Raw genomic sequence first — 22,137 nt, forward strand, 5'->3', positions numbered from 1 at the left:
ATCAAATCTGAGATTGCCTGAAACCCCACAAAAATACTGATGCTTTTAAAACCAAACAAAATCTTCACTCCAAATGGAAGCTGGGTCCAGCCTGACATCAAAAATCACAAGTTGGCTCTGCAGCCCTCCCAGCGAGGCATCCTGGCTGATTAGTGCTGCTGCCTCATTAACATGCATACCGTAATCTCATTTGCTCCAGGACTGCTTTGATGTTAATTCCAGCGTTTTGGTGCAGTGTGGTGCTGCACTCTGTGTTTCCAGGCTAGCATTCCTCTCTTCTGCAGCCCAAGCCTTTTCTTTTTTGTGAGTCTGTCCTTCCTGTGGCCACTAAAGCACTGGCCACCTTCATCCTCCCAGCCCTCTGGCTTTGTTCCCCACTTTCCAGCCTGGCCCCATACTGGTTGTGCTCTGCTTTCCATAGAGTTTTCCCTCTCTGTAATTTTCCAGCCATTCTTTCATATATTTTTTCAAACTAAGAGCACCTTTTCCCCAACCCCTGTAACTCCTAGGTAGGATATTCAGCCATGAAAGCTGTCCAGTTTGGGAACAAGAAGCTATTTAATGCACTGAGCAGTAAATCCCATTAAATACACTGAGTAGTAAATCCCATTTACTCCAATGAGAAAATAAATGCACTGCTGCAGGATGGACAAGGGCATAAGCAGATGTCCAGTGAGGGGGGACCGAAGTTTAATGGTCATTACAGGAAGCTGAGCTGTCAAGAGAGGCAGACATGCTGTTGGGGTTTGCTGGGGCTGGACTAGAGGTTTTGTTCAGAGCAAGATGGAGACTTCACTGCTCCACAAAATCAATCATTTTCACACTTCTCCAATGTGGATCCCAGATATCCTGAGTATTTATGATGGTGAAGGCTCAGAGCTGTCTCAAAACATGGGCAGGGCCAGAAAAGCGAGGCTGCTTTATTGTCTGGGAGATCAATGACTTTAATAATTAGCATCTTACTTACACATGATTTCTATACTCAATTTGAATCTTAATTAGAGATGGAGAGGGGGATTTAGAAACCCTGATGTAGCTCACGAGTGTCTCCCGCCTCCTTGGAAGAGGAGACCCTGTGGTGAGACCTGTGATAAACCTGCTGCAGCATCAGGGACCTCACCCTGCTCCTTTCTGGGGAGCAGCTGCTCCCTCTGGGGAGGACTTTGGAGTTGGAGGGTCCCACAGACAAGTCCTGTGTGCTGAGAGAGCCCCAAAGCACAGCTCCAGCCTGCAGAGGGGAACACACCACGGCTTGAGGCTGAGGCTGAGGGTGCTGCTCAGACCTGGAGCTGCTCTGGATGGGGCTGAGGGTGAGGATGCTGCTCAGAACCCGAGCTTCTCCAGATGGGGCTGATGATCCTACTCAGCCCCAGCATCTGCCCAAAGTGCTCAGCAGCTGTAAAAATCCGCTGCAGTTTAGGATCAAGAAAGGGATGGAGGGGCTGTCAGTGCAGGCAGGCAGCTTTAAACCTCAGCCTACATGTCTTTACACAGGGACATGCATTAAAAAAATGCGGGGCATTTGAAGCCCACCATTTTAATTAAACTGATTTAACATCCGAGCTCGCGAGGGGCGCGGGGCTGGCAAGCACAAAGGAGCTGCACAATCACTTTGGCTCCATTGTTGACGGGCTTTTGCTCTCTGTTTGTACAATAACCTATTGAACTTTTCCAGACTGTAATTCAATACAGAATAGATCCTTGCAGGAGGCTTTTTTGGCAGGGAACACTGAAGGCCTTGAATCAATTTCACTTTTCCAGCGTGGTTGTTTAATGTATTGATACCAGCTGGAAAAAAAAAAAAAAAAAGGAAAAAAAAAGAAAAAGAAAAAAATAAAAAGGAATCAATGTTACTTTTATTTGTCCTGAACTGAAGCCTTTTGGTTCTGTTCTTTGTGACACTGATACCATGCAGCGTGTGGCTATTGTCCCACCTTCGCCAGGAAAAGCAAAGGCTGTTAACGCGAAACAAGGCGGGTTTTTGTCCATAATACTTCCCGCTTTTCCAAAGGCTTAAAAGGTTTTGTAGGAAGAGAAACGTCCAGCAATCCACCGCTGCATGGCTTAGCTGGTTGTTCTAGAGATGCTGAGACAATGCTGCAGGGCTGCTGGCGCTCTGGGTGTGTGGCCAAGGCGGTGCTCCAGGTCAGGCAGCCCCATCACTCAGGCACACACCCGGAGCCGAGCACGGAGCAAGGGCTCTGCCAGCTCAGTTGAGGACCTGTTTTAAAAACAGCCCCGGGAGCTCCTGCCATGCTCTGGCAGCTCTCCTGGATCAGCCCTATGGGGCACCTGTGCTGCATTGCCGGCGGGACACTTTCCTCCCGTGCATCCCGGGCAGCATCCCGGGAGCGTCAGCGCGGCCTTGGAGCGAGTGCCGGAGGAGAGGGAGCACCAGCACGGCCCTGGCTGAGCCGGGGTGGGCTGGCAGCACGGGGCAGCCCATCACCAGCCTTACACCCAGCAGGATGGGTGGGCAGGAGCTGGGGGATGCCCACGGTTCGGGCTACACGGCAGGAGCGCGCAGGCTCCGGAGCGGGGGACGCGCAGAGCTCCAGAAGCGCTCCCAAAAGACAGGGCTGTTAATTGTTACTTAAGCAATGAAGCTGTTTCAGATTGCCTGGGGTGAAGCAGCGGCGGTGGAAGGTGTCTCGCTGCCAGAGTGAGAAGTGGCTTGGCTGGGGCTCCTCTTTACTGGGGAACTTTTATTGGGAGTGTGAAAGAAAGCTGTGGGCTGCCCCGGGGCCACCGGTGTGACCTGCGAGAACCTGGGGGAGAAACCGGAGAATCCAGCCCGAGTGAGCATGCAGAGGGAAAACAAATCCCTCTTGGGCTCAGCCGATTTTCCAGACAAAACCGAGCGGGTCTGGGCTGGGTTAGATCTCCCTGGATTGCCAGGCATCCCTGTTGAGCCGCTGAGCCTTTTCCAGCCCCAGGAGAGGAACCTTTCCCTGCCTTGCTCCCATCTGAGCCCTTCCCTGTCCACGCTTCCTGCGGGGCTCTGGCCTCCATCCCGTGTGACACAGATGTCCTTGCACCAACAGATGACACATATGAACACACATGTAGAGAGAGAGAATGTGCTTGGTGACCATTGCCAGTTTTCCTGGCAAAAGGAAAGGCTGGATTTCACAAACTCTTGGTGATGCTAAAGCACAAATCCCACTGATTTACACTCTCAGTGTGTTTTTCTGTTGGGATTTACCCCAAATGAAGAGGAGACTGATGCTGCAGCAGTTAACTGTGGGAAACAGGAGTGTTTTGAGCAGAGATTCACCTGCTGAGGATCTGCCCTTAGGAGTTAGTCTTGGGTTTAAAAGGCAGATGCTGGAGGGCAGCTTTCTGCCCTGCAAATTACTGAGGTAGAGAGGGTAAAACACATCCCTAAAATAAATCTGTGTGCATGGCAAGGTGTCTGTTCCACCCCCTGATTAGAAATTCAAGCTGTCTGATATTACTGTAGCGAGTCCTGACAAACAGGACTGGGAAACACAGTCACTGCTTATAATGAGGTGCTGCAGTGTAAACCTAATCTTCATTTAGAGCAATTTCTGAAAGACAAAGAGAAATCCACCTGACGAGGTGTCGCTGAACCATGCGGTGTACCTACAAATCAAAGCCCCACATCCCAAAATTTAGCTGGGAAGGGGAAATAATTGGCAGAGGGGCGGCTGAGCAGGTGGAGGCCGCCTTGCAGGAGCATCCCTGGGCAGGATGGGGCCGGGGAGGATGAAAAGTGAGGAGCATCACAGCCCCCCCCTGCTCACTCTGCCACGCACACGCCATGCACGCCTGACCCTCAGCATCGCCTCGCTCCCCTTCCTCCCCCCTCAACTTATAAATCAGAGCAGAATTAATTCAGGCGCCGCGTTTTATTTGATAAACGTCAAAATATGTAAATACCGGGCTCTCTTCCTACAGTCGCTAAAACAAATGGAAAACACATTTATTAGCATAGAGATGAGTTTAATCAAATCAGCGGCGAGTACAAATTAGCCACAGGAAACGTAATGAGCTGGGAATTAATTAGCAGCATAATGGTAATAACTTTGCCTGCTGATTACCTTGCGGCCATGGCTCTCCCCCAGGGCTTTCCATGGGTTCTCCAACAGCTGATCTTTTCTGTTGCAGGAGCCCCTGAACTGGAACAGCATGGCCGGCAGCTCCCGTGCAACAGACTGGAGGAGGGGAGGGAGACCGAGGGAGGGAGGGAGGGAAAGGGAAGGAAAGCCATGTGAAGGATCCACCGCCTTCACCTGCCCCAGCCACGAGCCTGGTCCTGCGCCCATCGCTCTCCGGTGTGTCCTGCCAGGCTGAGCGCTCCCCGCGCTGTCTGGGGGTGCCCTCATGGCTGGTGGGCTGGGTGGGATACCTGGGTCACCTTCCCCAATCAAATGTTCCCTCCTGGGCCGAGCACAAGGCACGTTCCAGGGCAGCCACCTGCACCCCGGGTTTATTCCAGCGCATCCTGCTGCAGGGGGTGGCGCTGGGTCTGACTTGTCCAAAAATAAATACCCAGGCGGTTCTGGAGAGAGGCTGAAGTTGCCTTGGGAAGGGCAGGAGGTGGCTGACCCTGGAGACTCAGCTGGCTGTTTTGAGGAGCTGATGTTGCATGAGAAAGGGACAATTGCTGCTCCAGGGGCTTTGTAAAGTGCTGAGCTTGTAAATTAACTGTTTGACACCAACAATGATGGAGAACAGTGTGGGGCAGGGGATGCATGGAAGGAAGGGGCAGTTTCTCTTGATTTATTTCTATTCCTTCTGCAATGCCTCCCTTCCTAACACCTGAGCAGTCCAAAATAACTTGCATAGAGCCTTTCAGTGCCAGAGCTAAAAGCACTTCATAAACCTTAATGAATCAAGCTGTGCAACAGCCCTGTGAGGAATTATTATTCCCAGTGGTGTGGGAAGGTTAAGGGAAAAATGCTCCTGTTTGGGGACCTCCATTCAGATGCTCCAGTCCATCCTCATGCACCTTTATAAAGCAGCCTCCCAGGCAAGTGACTGAGTCAAAACTTGAGAAGTTAAAAAAAATAAAGTTAAAAAAAAAGCCAGGCCATGCACTGAGGCACCCTAATAGGGATCTGTGGGGGAATTGACGGAGCATCTAAGCTCAAAATGTAATGCAAAGTGATTTCTGGAAATTGTTATGGATGGTGCAAAGTGGGAATCCTGCTTCCAGGTTGCTGCTACCTGCAGAGTCTCTGTCTTGTCCTTAAGGAGAAAGGAGCTTCACATTCAGATCTGATCTCTGATGCAGAGAGATTCAAGTAAAATCCATAATTGACCTCTGGGTGCAAAATTAAGCAAGTAGGCATGCAAATCCCTGCTTGGACACCCAAGATAAAGCTTTCCAAAGTCCTCTGTTTAGCTTTTATCAGACTTTTCTGGGAATAAGCATTCACCATTGCCTTTAATTGCAAAATGAAGTTATTGCTTTTACCAACATCTCCCTAACAAATTTGATCAAACCTGCCCATGCCTACACTGCTGATGGCAATGCCTCGCCTCAGCAAGCTGACTGGGAGAAGAATTTGGCATTTGTTCCTGGACACAGGACCCTCTAAAATCAAGTCAGAGGAGAGCAAATGAGTCCTGCTGCACTTTGGATCAGACCTGCTTTCATGCAGGAACTGAAATGGATATTTAGAAGTCCCAAGATAGGGCAATAAACTGAAATTCCGTCTCCATGGGATGTTTGGTGATGTGTGAACTTTTGTGGGACCATTTTCTCCTTCTGGAGAAGCAGAGACAGGACTTCAAAAGAGCGACTCTTTGGAGCCCGACCTGCAGAGGTGTGTGGAGAAGGGATGTTTGCACAGATACTGCCATCATTTTCTCAGAATTCCTCCTTTCAGGAGGCAGTGCTGACCAGTTAGAGGCTGGGCTCAGCCTTCCTGCTGCCTGTTGGGTTTGTAGCCAAAGCTGAAGGGTCTCCAAGCCAGAGGGGCACTGTGGGCTGTGCAAGAGCTGCCACCCACTCTCAAGGGCCATCTCTGGGATGCTCCTCTCTGGAGATCCCACCCTGCAGAGTCAGGGCAACACGGGCCTGACCTCAGATGAAAGTTGTATAGCTTCAGTTAAAGATGCTTCATTTTTTACTCCTTTTATTGCCTCTGATCTTTCTTTTTTTCCAAGGGAGCTTGTGTAAGTTGACACAATAGATTAAACCATGAGTCGCAGTTGAAGAATCCTGTGTTTTATTATCAGGGATAAATAATATCTCCCCCAGAGGAAAATGGGAGAACACAAGGTCACCCAGCATGCCCAGAGAGGAGCCTGAATAGAAGCTGTAAGTTGCTCCAGCCTCCTGTGCAGCCTGAGCTTCGTTCTGAAGGCAGAGGGGTTTATTCTTCAAAGTACCACTTTCCTTTGCTACCTGCAGACAAATAGGTTGCTCTGAGATGCGTTCCACGAGCTGATTTTTGATTCATGAAAGCCTGAACCAACACTGATCATAAGAGAATCGACAGTGATCATAAAATATGAAAGGTTTTTAAGAAGGACTCTACATCATACTGATGATGGTCTGCAGCAGGATTTCTGCTTCAGAGCCAGAGGGACCAAATGCATCCCTGGTTTATTGATGAAAATGTGGAAGTGAAAGCAGTGAAAGCAGAATTTTGCCCCTGTATATTCAAGGCTACCTAATGCCACAGAGGCTTTTAGGAAATCTACCACTTTAAGCATAAACACAAAACAATTTTGTTCTCATGCAATTTTCTTGCCAATGCTTTTTCTTAAAAATCTGTACGGCTGTCATATAAAATATGCCTGGGTTTGTTCTAATTTAGATTACGCATATTTGTCCTCAGTGAGTGATTGATTAAGTGCTCTGATCTTGACTGCTATGTTAGCAGCAGGGTATCTGTGCAAGAGGATTGGGAAGCTCATTGGATAAATGGTAGAGATGAAATCTTAGCTGTTACAGATCTGGGTTTCTTGTTCACAGCCAAGGCAAATGCTGTCTTCTGTTCAATAACAAACATGCTTTGTAATGTGTTCCAGGACGGTGCTGAGCCTGACTTTGTTTCCTCATGGAGGGGCTTTAAGCTGTCACAATACCGTGGCACCAAACTCTTGGTGTCACAGCTCTCACTGCAAAGAGGGTATCTCTGAGTTCACTGGATCAGCTGTGATTTACGCTGATGTAACTCAAAACAAAATGTGTCTCACTGACATCTGCGGAGCTGCTCAGATAAAACCAGCACATAAGCAGAATCCGGGAGAAAAATAAGATCTCTCTGTGCAACTGAGCTCATTCAAAGCAGCAAGCATGGCTTAGCAGAGCTGTCCAAAATGGAAAACCTCCTTCAGGGGTTAGTTACCCTGTCAATCTCACTTTACCATCACTGACCTTGAGCTGGGAGCAAATACATTGTTACCAACAGGAGCTGGGAGATACTTTCTTAATATTTGTATAATCTCATGTTCTGTACTTCCTATAGAAAATTATGTCAATTTATGTTTTATCATCTTTTCATTTGTTTGTGTTTATGAATGGGCATAACTAAAGGTAGCTGAAAACACCAACTTGAAAAAATAAATCCATTTTATTTTTCTTTAGTGCACCTTCATTTCTACACTGGTCTATTGCATTGTCTTTGCAATGTCATAGCACTAAGAAGGTGTGGTAACAAAACAGGCAATTATGAAAAAAAAGGAGGATTTTTTTTTTCTCTCTCCTTTTCTCTTTCTGAATCATTTCTCTGGCCTTCTTGGAGGTGTAGAAAAAACTTCCAAGACCATCAGAATAAATAGGTTGTTTACTGTGATGCTTTCAGCCTCAGGAAAAAAAAAAAATAGAAAAAAAAAGATAAAGAATAAAGAAAAGTAAATCCTTAAACCCACAGTCTTCCAAAAGGAGACAGATGAGGTGTGAACTCTAGAGAAAATATTCCAAAATCTGAGCATGATGCTGTCACACTAAAGCAGAATGAAACAGAAGAAAGCCAAGCAAAAAGGTGGTGACCCCAGGGGTACTGAGCAACCTCCTTCTTATCATGGACTTGGGAGAAAAAATAGGGGCAGGTTGCAGAAATACCAAAACAAAGGGATCCATTAGGAAAAAAAGCTCTGTCCCAGCCTAATTTCCCATGACTGGGGTATCATGTTTGCTGCTGTCTGTGCTGATTTTCTCCCAGCCCTGCACAGGCTGGGGCAGCATCTCGGGTGACTCCTGAGCCATCCCTGCTGAACCTCCAGCCCTTTCCCAGGAAAACCATGGCCTGCAGCCACAGAGGGAAGTGCTAAGCTCTGTTAATGATGCTGTGTTATCATCAGGCTCTAATGCTGCCTGGAATGGATGTCAGTGCTGTGTATGTTCCTGCAGATCAGTTGGTAATTACACTTGGATCCAAAGTAATTACGCTGAGACTTGCACTCCGGTTTAGGAGACAGAAATAACCATGCACTCGCCTGGTCCCACACGTAGCACTTGTGATGTAATTTAATAGCCAGCTACTAACACGAGAGTAAAGAGGCATTTCTCTTATATTTATGCCCTTTTAAATTAAACATTGGTGTTTTTCCCTGTGAAAGGAGCACTGTGCCACTGGTCTCCTCTCCCCACTCGAGCGTCCTCCTCTTTCCCTGACAAAATGAAATACACCAAAGGAAAATAAATATTTATGAGCTCCTCCTGGGGTGTGATTGTTTTGATGCAGGTCCTGCTTTGGCTTCACTGTCTGCCCTATTTAAAATTTCGTCAGGGAAAAGCCGTCCCTCTAAAGGCTGGAGGAAGACAAGGCGTTTGGATGAGTTTTGTGATCTCTGGGTGGGGAGCGGAAGGACTGACCTCCCTTTTGGAGGTTTTCCAGGTCACATCTGCCTGTGTGTTTCCTCTTTAACCTCCCAACATCAAGCACCTGGACAGCTGTAGCACTGCATTAAGCACCTATTTTTGATGAGGAGCTCAGAGGCGAGGGAGGCAGGCGGGTTCCCGGAGCCCACCTGCAGAGAAAACCTTCCCTGTCTGCAGTTCTGTTTCCCAACCATCCATCAGCAAAGCACGCAGCCTTTTTCTCATGTAGAATCCTCTTTTGCATTTCCAAATAAGCCAAGGCTCTGCAAATATTCTCCTTCCTTCAGGGTGAGGAGCTTACTTTGGTTGGGAAAATAAAGAGTTTACTGTGATCTCTTTCTTTTGGCAATGTCTGGGTAATCATTGCTCATAATAATGCCATCCCAGATGTTGAAACATCTCCTGTATTAATTTTACCCAGAAGATAATTTCCCTTAGAAATCATGTGCAAATCCCCTGTTCTAATTTAAGAATTAATTCAGTACACTAAATCTTAGCATTTCATCCTAGAAATGTTTTGCAGTGCCTGTTAACCCTTTGTAACAACAGCATCCAGCCCAAATGTGGGATGTAGAGACGTAACTAAGCCTGTCTCTCACACCAAGCTCTTTTTGAGGACAGTACCCAATTTTTGAAAGCCTAAACCCCCAGAGCCTACCTGCTTGAATAACTTCCTTCTCCCCAGATAATCACAAACATAAATTAATTTGCTGTTGCAAGTATAGGGGCAGATACACCAGTGCTCCCAGACACCCCACTGCAGTGGTGCCTGGGACTGTGATCCCACCCACCACCAGGGCTTTGACGGATGCTAAGAATGAAAATAGGATTATTCCACATTTAACAAGACACGGAGGAAAAAGAGAAGCTGAATGGTTTGGCTGAACCTGTGTAAGAAGTATGGGAGAGCTGGGGACACATCACACTCCTTCAGAGTCCTGGATGTGGGTCAGTGCTACCATCTCCCCCTACCTGGGTGGGCTCAGGCACACTAAAGTTCACACCAGTACTGCTGGTGTGAACAGCTTCATGCCTTTGCTGGGCTGTCTTCATTTAATTTAGAATGGAAACTGTGTCAGACTCCAGACTGAGCATTTTCCTGCCCTTCCAGGTTGTGACAAACTTAAAGCATCACAGCCTTTATATTGAAAGTCTTTGACAGCCATAGAAAACAGTAAAGAAAATAAAGAGGGCAAATCTCTGAATTTCCCCCAGCTATGTGAGATCAGAGTGCAGTCCAGCACACCTTTTGTGGGGCAGGATGCTCCAAAAAAAGATCTGATTCCTATGACAGAACAATATGACTTTATTCCACCCCAGTGATAATACCCAGCTAACTGCTTCATGCAAGCTGAATTTGGGATTCCACTGGTTTTTCTGGGGGTGGTTGTGTTTGCACAAACAGCACCTCGTGCACTTTGCAGAGCAGAGGGCCAGCCAAGGATCTGCTCCAAAGAGGATTTATTTGGAATCAGCTTTGATAATTATCATAAGGTGATAATAGGTGATTAGTGCTGGGATATTCCAGCACCTCCACCAGCACCTCCTAAACTCCCAGATGCTAAATTGAGGCTGTGCAGCAGCTTGGCCTCAGAGGAGAGGAATGATGCAATCCCCAAAAAGAAACCTCTCTTTCATTTCAATAAAATAGACTGGAAAAATATTGCTGCATCCTTCTGGTCCTTAATCAAAGGAGGCTGCATTTGTGCCACCCTGAATTTCAACACACTGACAACTGCAGGATGGATCTGATGGCCCAGCAGCCCAAGCTCGTGCATTGGTTATTATTCCTCCTGATGAATTCACTTGGGGGATTTGCTCCTTGAATGCAAAGCTCTCAGGTCAGGACAAATGGAAAAGGTGTTACACAGAGCATGACATTCTGTGAGTCCCAGAAATGTGTTCAGGTATGTCCATGGGCAGTGGGATAAAGCTGTTCCTTCATCTCACAGCTGCTCTTGGAATTTCCTTCTAGAAACCTCTTTTTGCATCAGCAATGGCTATTTGCAGTGAAATACTGGAGTTTCTTGTATTTATTACATATTGAAATGTAATGAGCTAAAATCACAGCTTTGTTCTAATTCTGATTCGAGTGGGACATGACAAAAAAGGCCAAATATCAAATTTGAAGTAATTAGAAAGCCTTCCTATGAAAAAATGGAACTTGAAGTGCTGTCCTGAGGGGAAAGCTGGCTGCAGTTTTCCAAGAGAATTTTTCCTGCAGCATCTCAGGATGTTGATCCAAAAAAGAAACAGTTTGTGGTGACTGAGGTCCTGATCCTGCCATGAAACATGTTCTGGCTGGTTCTGTGGGAGTTTCCTTCTTTCTTCCGCAAGGGAGAGACAGAGTTTAATGTTATTTAGTGAATTGTCACAAGACGAGACACGGCTATTCTCACCCAACCCACTGATCTTTCTAGAAGACTTTATATGTCATTTATTTAGCTGTTTTCATTTGCTTTGCTTCTCTCCTGAGCTACAGGGTACTACAGTCTCATTCAGGGTGTTTTATATTCATCTTTGAGGGAGCAGAACTGTGTTTGCAGACGCATTTTGCAGCTCAGATCAACACACACAAGCTGTTGTCCCACCAAGAGATTCCCAAATGTGCAGGATGTGGGAAGCTGATGTGTGGGTGAGTTGATATGACTGAGGTTCAAGTGGGCAGAAGTTCACTGTTAGATTGGTGGCCTGGGACAGGTCCTGCTGTCTGCTGGAGGTGGGAGCAGAGGTGCTGTGCAGCCTGTTGGCAGCAGGAAGGAAGGAAATATCTCAGCAATAAATGATGCCCACTGTCAGGACTCACCATCCCTCTCTCTGAACACCCAACCCTGGCACCTCTTGCTCCCAGGACCCAGATCCCGAGCTCGGTGTTTGAGCTGAGGACAGAGAACGTTGGTTCAGTGGAACATTTTCTTTTCCCTCCCTCCTTTTCCCCTCCCATGGGGAAAAAACTTGGGTTTAAAGTCTGCTCTTGTTTGATAATTTCCCTTAACTACCAGCTAAATAATACATGATCCACCGTGCTGACTGATGACTCCCTCTCCTGACCCTGTTTTATTTTTATTGCTTGGCTCGGGCCAGTTCCTTCAAGTCCTGAATCATCAGAACAGAGACCTTGAGGTATTCCAGGCAAATCAATCCCTGGCCCATTGACATATTGCTTTAGCTAACCAACCATACAACTTCGCTTTTCCCTGATAATTTCTCAATTAATTGCTTTTCAGCTCTCATTCGTTACAAGGTCAGGCTGTGACTGGACTTGTACATTCCCATCTCTGATAAACTCTCCTGGTCCCCTAATCAGCCACGACTGGGATTTTAGTTCCATTAACTTATTCATCATCCAGACATTTTCATCTTGGGGAGCTTGACTTTTGATTGTATCAGGAGTATCTTCAATTATTTAAGAGGACTTAAAATTGCCTTCTTACCTAAAGGGAAAATGCATTTGGAGCCATGAAAATTGATCATATTGGACCAGTGTCTTTTGGATGTTCATATGTGCATGCCCATGTTAAAAGAAAAGCTCCTGCATGGCCAGAGCAGAAGAATTTGCTGCTGGTGAACATGTGTGTGCATGAGGCTGACTCTATTAAGATGTCAGCTATAGGGGAATGACAGTGTGCTGATGACTGGTGCCTTACTAATGCTAGATCACGCCTGAGAGTCTGTTCCATGATGTCAAACATTGATTCAGTTTCCGTGGGAAGTTATGCAAATGCCAGAGCCCTTCAATGAGGTCTGAGACTGAAATTGCGAGCAAAAAAAACCCCCTAATAATAAAAAAAAAAAATGCTTCCCCTCTCCTGGCAAGAAATCTTTTTAGAAAATTTTGATGGGAGCTGCTCCAGGAAGAGGATGGATTTGGAATGTGTCCCAAAAGGTGGAAGGGCTTGTAGGACCTTTCTTCAGCTTTGGTGAGATCTGGGAGCCAAATCCTTCTCTTCTGCAACCTTCTCTCTGGGGCTGTGCTTCATCTTTGCAGCAGCTGGTCCAGTCTGAGGCAACAACCCACTGGTGCTACTTTCCACAGATTTATTCTTTAAACAGAAGCAGCAGGCCATGTTACACAACCCCAGCTCTTCTCCACGCCCCTCTTCCCACAGTTTACATTCAGGCAAAGCTCCTAAGAGTCTGCAAGCTTCTCCCAAGAGCAAAACTGTCAAACCCAGACAAACTGGCATCAGTGGGAAATGGTGCACTTGTGAACACAGTGATGGGACCAAAGAGTCTGGAATCCCACCTTGCTCGTTGTCCCAGGCTCTGTGACTTTTTGACCAAAACCCACCTTCCCAGGATGGTACTGGGGAACTGTTTCTGATTATCTGAGTGCTTCAGGCTCTGAAAAATATCCACAGAGAGAGGTCAAACGGTATTGACAGGCTCTCTATGAAGAAAAGCTAGTTTAATATTGGCAAGACAAGACTGCTGCATATTTAACAGGAGCCTCTTCTTCCAGGAAAAGTGCTGTGGTTCCAGTTCCCTTTCTGCTGAATATGGGTGGTAGCTTTTATCACCCATGATTTCATTGCAGGCCACAGAATGATGGATTTTTCTGGCAGAACCCTATGCTCACACTTTGAGTGCAAATTTTCATAATTCACTTAAAAAGGAAAGCCCACATTATCACTGAGAAGGGCTTAAAAAAAGACTAAGAGCACAGAAAATTGAAAAAAACCCCAAACCCTGCACCAAAAGGCAGTGCCTTGTGATGAAGGAAAGTGCAACAGCAACAACAGTATGAACTGTAGGGTGTTGCTTTGCTTGTTTTTCCCCCCAAACTGCAATAACTCACCCATCCCACTGGAAAAAATGTGCCCTTTCTTGATACATCAGCAAGGAGGGCCTTTCCATGGTCTCTGTCTCTTCCTGTCAATGATGTACCAGAAGGCACCAACACTTGGAGGACGTGAAGAAATGTACAGTTCTTTCCCCGCCTGTTGCTAGGATTCACAGCTCTACCCCACCACTTTCTGGGTCTTCAGCTCCTATTTTGGCTGTAGGAAAAAAGAAAGAAACCTTGTTGCTTCCAGGCTTTCTGCATAAGGCTTGAGCAGCTCCAATGCCAACCCTTATAATATTGCTACAGTCAGACATAAAATCTTAATGCACAATAGTGCCTTGAATCTTACATTCTTCTGAAAAAGGTGAGTCCCCAGTAGTAAATGAAATATTAAACATTATTAAATATGAAACAGCTAAACCTGGATTCCATTAAAATGAATCTTTCATGGTTTTCCTGGTTTCTTTTTCCCATTCCCTTTTTTTTTCCCAGGGAGCGCAGTGATCTCGTGAGCTTTTATGTGTCCTTTTAAAGACAGAGAAATCACAGGTAATTTAAGTCTATTCTATTCAGATTTATTTTAGCTGGAAAACAAATCAAGGCAGTGAAACTCTCTCTTGGTCGCATCTCTCTGACTGAACTATTCAGCAGTCGATATCAAAGGCTCACCTAAAGACACTCCTGTAATGCCTGCTGACATGTGCCACCTATTTAGAAATCTTGTACCCTGTTACACACTCTACTTTCATTTAGAATGGCTTTAATCTTCCACCACACACTAAAAAAAAAAAAACCCACTTAATACACAGGATGCATTTTGAGCTGGTTTTGCTGCTCCTGCAGGTTTTCTGGGAGTTAAACTGTGTCTGAGGTGAGTGCCCACATGGGAGCTGGCAGCTGGGCATCAAAGGGAATGTCTGAGAGAAAAAACTTGGGATTTTACAGAACCTCCCTTAGACTGGCTGATGAAACACACTTGACTGAGGGTATGACTGCAGTGATAGCACAAGGCAGTCAACAGGATAAGCCAGGACTAAATATTCTTGCTATATTTCATGACTGTAGTATTTGCACCTCAAAATTCATAAATGTATGGCAATCTGTGAACCTCTGGTGCTGGAACAAACCAAAGATGTGTCCTTCTCATGGCATGTATTTATGTCCTTGCAGTCAGATCTCAAGCCCTTTCTGTGATTATTAACTTCTGTATTTGGGCAGAACTGGTGGAAATTTTTAGAAGAAGACAGGAGAAAGAGCTCTTGGCCTTGCTGAGAGGCTCCCAGAGCTTGGATCTGTGCTGAGCATTCCCCGTCTCTGGCTGGGAGACTGCTGAATCAGGCTGGGTCTGGTGGGAGGTTGCATCTCCAGCACACACCTTATTTCTTGGCTTGCTGCTGCAAAACATGCATGAATTAATCTACAGACCATTTATGGACTGGAAGGCAATAAGTACTAAGAAAGACAAGTCAAAATGGCAAAGAAGGTAGAAATACATTAATTATTCATGACCACTGTTCCATTTTGTGCAAAAAGCCTTTCTGCCTTGCTTTCCATTTTGCTTTGCTTGGGTCACTTCTGAGGCTCAGCAAAGGAGATTTAAATGGGCTCCCCACCTGAGGAGCTTGTGCTGTTGGCTCCCTCACATCCAGCTGGGTTTTGCATCTTTCCCTCCAGGAATTCATCAAAGTGGAGTCCAGCAGACAAGCAGGAAAATCCACGCTCTGCCCTGGTTCAGTGTGTGCCATTTTTCAGATTTCCTAAAAAATAAATAAAAGAGTAAATTGCATGAGGTTATTTTCTGTATTTAAACAGCAATGTTTGCTTTTTGCTGTGGTCCTACTTCAGCTGAGATGGCAAGAGCATCCCAGCAGCGTGGCCTTCTGGCAGCCTGACCAGAAGCATACGCTCTTGGTCTGCTTTTGTGAGGGCTTTTTATGCCTTTTTCTGGCCTGACACCCTTGGAATGGAGAGCAGCGAATCCCAACCACATTATTTATTTATTTTAATGAACTGCCTTTGGCCAGCTCAGGCTTTCACCACAAAGATTTCAGATTGCCTCAGAGCACCAGGAAACATGCTGCAAATTGCTATGAAGCTGAGACACGAACATGTCAAATGAGTGATCCACATGAGAGTAGATAGACGTGACATTTAGTAATCATCTTTCTTGGACAAAATGGGGCATTGCTGTCACTTTAAGTAAATCTCAGTCAAATTTCTGGCATTTTACCACAGGGGAAGCAGGAGGCATAATAGTAAATTTCTCTTAAAAAAATATAAAAGATCAACCTTGGGGAAAAAAAATATGGTTGCCACAATTTAAGGTGCAATACCTCATCCTAGCTTGGCCAGCCATTTCCTGGCTGCTGATATCAATATGTCACTCCTAATGTTTACTGATGTTCACTTTATAAATGACTTTTCCTTGCTGTCAGAGGATCTGTCACCAGCTTCTCTTCCCCCTCTTTGCCTCTCATCCCCTTTAATAAAGATTAATATCTTTGAGGTTAAGTAAAAAGATCACATACTACGTAAATCACACCATAGGTCTGATATTTAAAAAAAGATGAGCATGTAATTGGTGAGATTATGTGAGCAAATTGGGTAATTCCTGGCCTAAATGAACAGAGTTGGCTTTTGTGGGATCAGTTAATCTAAGTGCACATTCAAATAAAGTGTATTTTGTGCAGGCATTTGAGCTTCTGAAGGTTTCCCCATTGAAGAACTGCAGATGTTTGAAGCAAAAATTGGTGAGTTTAACTTTTACAGCTTCTCTGAAGTTTCAATATGTTTAAAAGACATGCAGAATGGGGATTCTATATAAATGTGGCACACTGGCTTTCCATATTTATAGTCCACCAGTGACTTCTATATTAAATGGTTTCAGTCTATGAGTCCAAACAAGATTTTTCAACCTGTCACTCCTGCAGCTCAGCCTGGTACATGAAATGCTAAACATGTTCTGGCTGCTTTGTACATCTTCCTTGACAAACACCTGGAGTAATGATTCCAGAATGAATATTTAGCTGGCAATTTTATGGATGAAGCACAAACCAGTCATTTTGGCTTTGCAATGCTAAGAGCAGTGAATGTGCCCTTGGCTTTTAAACTGCAAGATGCAGCTTGGAAGGCACAGTGAAGGAGATGATGGACCCTTCCTATAAACTATGATCCAAGTGAGGTTTGCCTGGCCAAGAACTGCAGGATCAGACCAAGACAGGGTCATACTTAGGTGCCAAAACCTACAAGATCAGACTAAAACAGCTGCTGCAGAGGTCAAACTTAGGTTTATTTTTCTGACCACTGTCTTTGCTGTGTATGTAGGACAAAAAAAAGAGTTGTGGCTTTGACAAAGACACTTCCTTAGAAGTGGAGCATTTTGGCTCTGTTTTATGCTTTATCCAGAAGCAGTTTGACATAAATTGTTGGATTTATCCCCTAAACTCTGAGTAAAACCTTCCTCCAGGTGTCAAAGGCGACATCTCCCATCGATGCCCAAACTACAGGCTCTTCTTTGAGTGGGCACATTTTGCTGTGTTGTGAAGTTCAACTCAGGGATAACTGCAGCTCCTGAATCTGCAGGGAGGGGACAGTTTGAGAGGCAGATCTCATGCAAAGGGCACTGATGGTGTTCTTTAGTTTCACACAAAACCTTCCAACTACTGGAAATCTACAAAAAAGAGTTGGTACCAAAAGCCAGTTCCTGAAGGGAGAATTGTGTGTGTTATTCCATTCCAGTGCACCAACAAAACTATTGTGCTCTGAAGATGACTCTGAAACTGCCTTTTGTTGTATTCTGTATGAAGTAGGATTTTCTATCTGCAATAACCACTGGGTGATTTTATTTCTAGGAACTAGATTATTTCACAGTAAAGGCAAAGAGTCTCCAACCATTTTATCAAGTGAAGAAAAAACACCTCTAAACATTCCCAGAATATTATAATATATCCTAAAACCGACTTAGTTTTCACTCACATAATTGATATGTGTACTATTTTACTGCACAACACTGTTTTTCTTACACAGAATTGTTTCTTTCAACTATAGCTAACTTGATTCTCTGTGCAGCAGGATCTGAGGCCAGTAAACCATGAAGAATTTTACATTGCAGACTGCAGCAAGCAGAGGTCTCTCTAGTGAAGGCATTATTTTCCAAAATGATGGATGTGTATATTTATTTGCTCTGTGACTTCCATGTCAGGTTTGTCATATTTCCTCAAATTACTAGTTAAACCAAGGTTTTGAGTTTTGTTTTGTTTTTGTTTCTGCTGAAGCCTGCAGGCTCAATATACCTTATAAAAATCAAGCTGTAATTTATCTGCTCCATAGATCATGTGTAACAATAATCACTCTGGAGTCTGCCGGGTTCGGATGTCTGGCTTTGTTGGAAGAGATGTATGAAGTGAACAAAAAGCTTCCTGATTTTCATACTCTGCAATAAACCTGAAATATGGAGAGAAGTGAAACATGTATTTAAATTAAACCGAGGAATCATGACAAAGAAGGAGCACAGAGAAATACACACACACCCAGACACATATTTTGCAATGACATGGTATTATTTCTCTTAGCAGCTGGACCTCTACAAGTTCTGCACTCTCCATGCTGCAGACATTCAGCAATCAAAGCAGAGAAACAATTTTCACCCTGGACTTGGACCCACCAGAACCATGAATTGTTAACTTGCATTTTGCAGGGAGAAAAACCTTTGCCCACACAAAAACATGGAGAGCCCCAAAAGGGTTCATAATCACAAGCACTGCCTGGAATATTTAAGAGCTACTTCACACTAAATTCACTGCTCGGTGTTACTGCTTGTTTCGCATACATATGGGTAATTTTTGGAAAGGCCATGAGGAAACCTCAGAATCGTTTTCTAGGTGTTTGCAAAAATAATAGTAATAACAAGCTAAAATTATTAGCTGACCAACATAACCACATACAAATGGAAAACTCACAGAAGATTATTGTAGCTTTAATCCCCTCCTCGCCCACATCCACCTCTGGGGAAAACAGGGAATAATCTCAATACACTGAAATATTATTTATTGCCTGGGGAGGGGGGGCAATTCCTCCCACAGCCAAACTTGCCTTTTGCAAGGCGTTTCTCTCCTTGTTTTGTTTGTCACAGCACCGAAAGGATACGTGATTCATGTTGCAGATCCCCGTGTGGGGACGCGGAGCGGGCGCGAGACTGCGCGAGGCGCCCGCCGGGGCCACGCGTGTCCCTTGTCACCACACGGGTTAATCAGCAGCCAGGCTCTGTCACTGCCAGGGCCCCAAGGAGGACAAGCACTTGGAAAAGATTTCTGGTCCATTGGCTGCAGGAACACAGGGCTGCAGTGAGGCCCTGGCATGAAGAAGAGATTGCAATTTTAAAATTAATTAATTCTCTGCTATGAACTTTGCTGGAGAGCTGCGGTTGGTGGTGGGGGAGTACCTGCTCTGCTCCCCAGATAATGCCATGCCTGGGACTGGATGGATAAAACACTTCCTGGGAGGCACTTCCAAAACCCAAGATCTGTTCTGTTAGCAGCCTGAGTTACAGGGCAAATCTGATTCTGCCTCCAGCTCCCCAAACTCTCCCATCCTTTTTTTTTTAATATTTTTTCAAAAACTCCTAAATACAGTGGCACCGTCATTAAGAGATCCAACAGAAGCCTGGAAGAAGAGATTAGCACATACCAGAGTGACAGGGCTTCTGGGAAGGGGAAAAAAATAGACAACATCAGTGCAATGTACCATTAAAAGTATGGAGTGACAGATGACAGTTGGTCTGTGATGGGGTGATTCAGCTAAATGGTAAACAGAAGGGCGAATTCTGATCTCGCTTATGCCAACATAAACCTTGGGCTGCAGAGGAGCTGCTTCGCGTCTCTAGGACCGGAGCGCAGCCCGTAAAAGCTGTGACTCAGCCAGATAATCTCTGACAACTGTTAGCACCGTGGTAAATATGGCAACGTGGCAGGCTGGAAGAGGGGCTAAAAAAAGTTTCGCTTCCACACTTCCAAAATGAAATGTTTCAGAGGTTTTTTATCTCAAAGCGACGTCTAAAATCTTGGTAGCAGTAATAGAAGTGGTTGAGAAATATTGAGATAAAACATGTTGGGGTTTCTTTTGCGGGTTGGATGAAATATTTTGATTGAGGCCAAATTAATGAGGTTGCTGAGCCAATGGGGTGAAAAGTCAGTTATCCCCATAAATTCCAGTCCCTGTGGGGTGGACCTGCTGGACACTGCACGACCATTAATGGTGATGTGATGGAGAGGCACTAATTCATGTCTGCATGAGAGAGATGAGGAAAGGCTTTTAAAAGGAGGTATTTGCTAAGAGAATGTTTAACATTTGTTTTTGCTTCAAAAACACATTTTCAAAGAGAGGATCCCATCCAAAACATATGTTCCCTCCCTGTGTGGGCAGGCGTGCAAACACTAACGTGGGACCGAGCAAACTGCAGAGGAGAGCATGGAAGCCAAAGCTAAAACTCTCCCATCTTGCTGCTGAGACTTTCTCGTGATAAAGCTGCTGCTCTCTGATATTGGCACTGAGAAAGGGATGGACTGGGGCTGTCCTTGTCTCCTGGGTGTCTGAACCCCCTCGTCCCTGCACCCCTTGGCACCATCTGGCACCACGTTGTTTGCCTTTGGTAAATACAGTGTTAAAAACTATTGGGATGTGAACCTGTGCCGTATTGCTCTTCTGATTAAGAGAATAAATTCCCTTTTTCCTTTCCATGGTTTTGCTTTATGTGGTAGTGGTGTTTTAACTTCAGTCCACACAGTGCCTACTTTCACCAGCAAACTACTGTGGTATCTGCAGAACTACAAATAAGCTATTTCTCATGGAAAATGTTGCATTTTTCACATTTTAGCTGGCTTGGAAGGTATCTCTGCACAGAGATGTGAAGATCTGAAACCCATCATCGTTGTTGGGAAAGGCCATGAGAAGGGACTGTCCCATGGGGAGGCCACCAGTGCAGCTCCATCACCCTCAATGCTTTAGAAAATTTAGGATCACTCAATGTCATTTTAAGATTTGGGGTAAGGTTTTTTTATGAAGCAGAATTGCTTCCTCCTGTGAGCCCGACTTGAGGTGGCAGTGAAAATGGGTCTAGGAAATAAAGCTCTGCACCTTATATAGGAAAGCTACCAAAAATATATGGATTGTGGAATTACTCTTTGCTGAGAAGGGAATTCAGATTTTATTCCTCCTATTGCGTTTTATTTCTTTTGTCATTACAGAATACACAAGCAGATTATTCCCCAGCCACAAAAACAGTTGCAGCGAGATGCTGCAGTTGAAAAGAACAAAACAGGCAACAGTTCAACATTCTCAGTTAAGATAATTATGATACTATTAATGGATATTAATTTCTGTTTATTTTACAAATATTAGGAAACTAGTTTTCAAATTCACACCTCACCAAATGCTTTACAACAATGATTTGTTTCATTAATTTTATCAGCTTGCATGCCTTGTTTTTTTATAGCAGGTTCTTTGCTGAGAGACATTAACCTGTGATGGAGCATCCTAAGAACCTGTGCAGAGGATCCAAGCTGATAAATGCTGGTGTGCAAGCTGCCCACCACTGTCAATTTTTTCAGTTTGCAGTGTAGTTGGGGCACATAATAAATTTCTGGGGGTTTTATTTAATTTTACAGAAGCCTTGAAATTTTTCTGTGCATATTTTCTCACTGTTTTAACATGCATATGAGCCCTCAACATCCAAATGTCATGTTCTGTGTGATATGGGTTAGGTAATAAACCCTATGGTATTATTTTTAGAATACCTATCAAAATAACTAACACAGTTTAAAGTCATGTCTTAGTTAAATATTCAGTGTAGAATTGGTTTTTAGCTGAATGCAGTATCCACTATTTCTGAGTTTCTCACTAATAAATATAAAATGCTAATGGAGAGCAAAACAGGGAAATATTCTGCATATGCTAAATTGACCTTACAATTCAAAATGCAAAAATGCTTTTGCCACGTGGTTAAGAAAAATAAAGTGGGCTAGTGCTTACACCTGGATGATAAAGAGAGCAGTGCACACATTGTTATTTAAAATATTTTCCTTAAATTCTCAAGGTTTACAAAATGTCATGGCTTTCTCTATAATGGCAAGAGCAGAGAGTGGCAGCCAGGACTGAGTTCTGTTTCTGATTTTGATGGAGATTCACCCTTCCTGCCCGTCCCTGGAGGATGTTCTGGAGCTGAGTGTGGCAGCGTTACCCCAGCACAGGGAGCGCGGCTGGGCAAGCGGCCCAAGGGAGCAGAGCCAGGTCCCTCCAGTGCCACCAGCTCCACTCCACTCATGTCTGGCACAGGAATCGTGCAACACTCGTGGGCCAGTGGTTTTCCAGCCCCTGATCACAGGGTTGCAGGCATCCTTACCCCTCCCAGGTGATGAACTCCTCCCCAGAGGGAGCAGGAGGCAGGGCTGGAGGTCAGCACTACCTTCCTCCAGGTAAGGGCAAGCCCAAGTGAGGGTTTTACAGGCTGAGCCAAGTCCCAAGTGGCTTTTTCTCTGCTGTTCCCTGTCAGTCT

The 22,137-nt window shown here is 45.0% G+C and overlaps 2 long non-coding RNA genes across 2 annotated transcripts in view; one reads left to right on the forward strand and one right to left on the reverse strand.

Annotated features, from left to right (window-relative positions):
- Nucleotides 1-13,420: 13,420 nt before the first annotated feature.
- The window catches only part of LOC147650140 (uncharacterized), a 116,657-nt gene continuing 107,940 nt past the window's right edge, over nt 13,421-22,137 (reverse strand). The window contains exons 3-4 of the long non-coding RNA XR_015277063.1: nt 15,203-15,346; nt 13,421-13,803 (exon numbers count right to left, since the gene is read on the reverse strand). This is a non-coding gene — a long non-coding RNA (uncharacterized LOC147650140). The remainder of the gene's footprint in view (nt 13,804-15,202; nt 15,347-22,137) is intronic.
- Nucleotides 16,205-20,321, forward strand: LOC147650141 (uncharacterized). The gene is made up of 2 exons (XR_015277064.1): nt 16,205-16,339; nt 17,658-20,321. It is a non-coding gene; the product is annotated as an uncharacterized LOC147650141 (long non-coding RNA).

Source organism: Cyanistes caeruleus, chromosome 16 (genome assembly GCF_971803275.1).
Source record: "Cyanistes caeruleus chromosome 16, bCyaCae1.hap1.1, whole genome shotgun sequence".
In the NCBI taxonomy this organism is placed as follows: Eukaryota; Metazoa; Chordata; class Aves; order Passeriformes; family Paridae; genus Cyanistes; species Cyanistes caeruleus.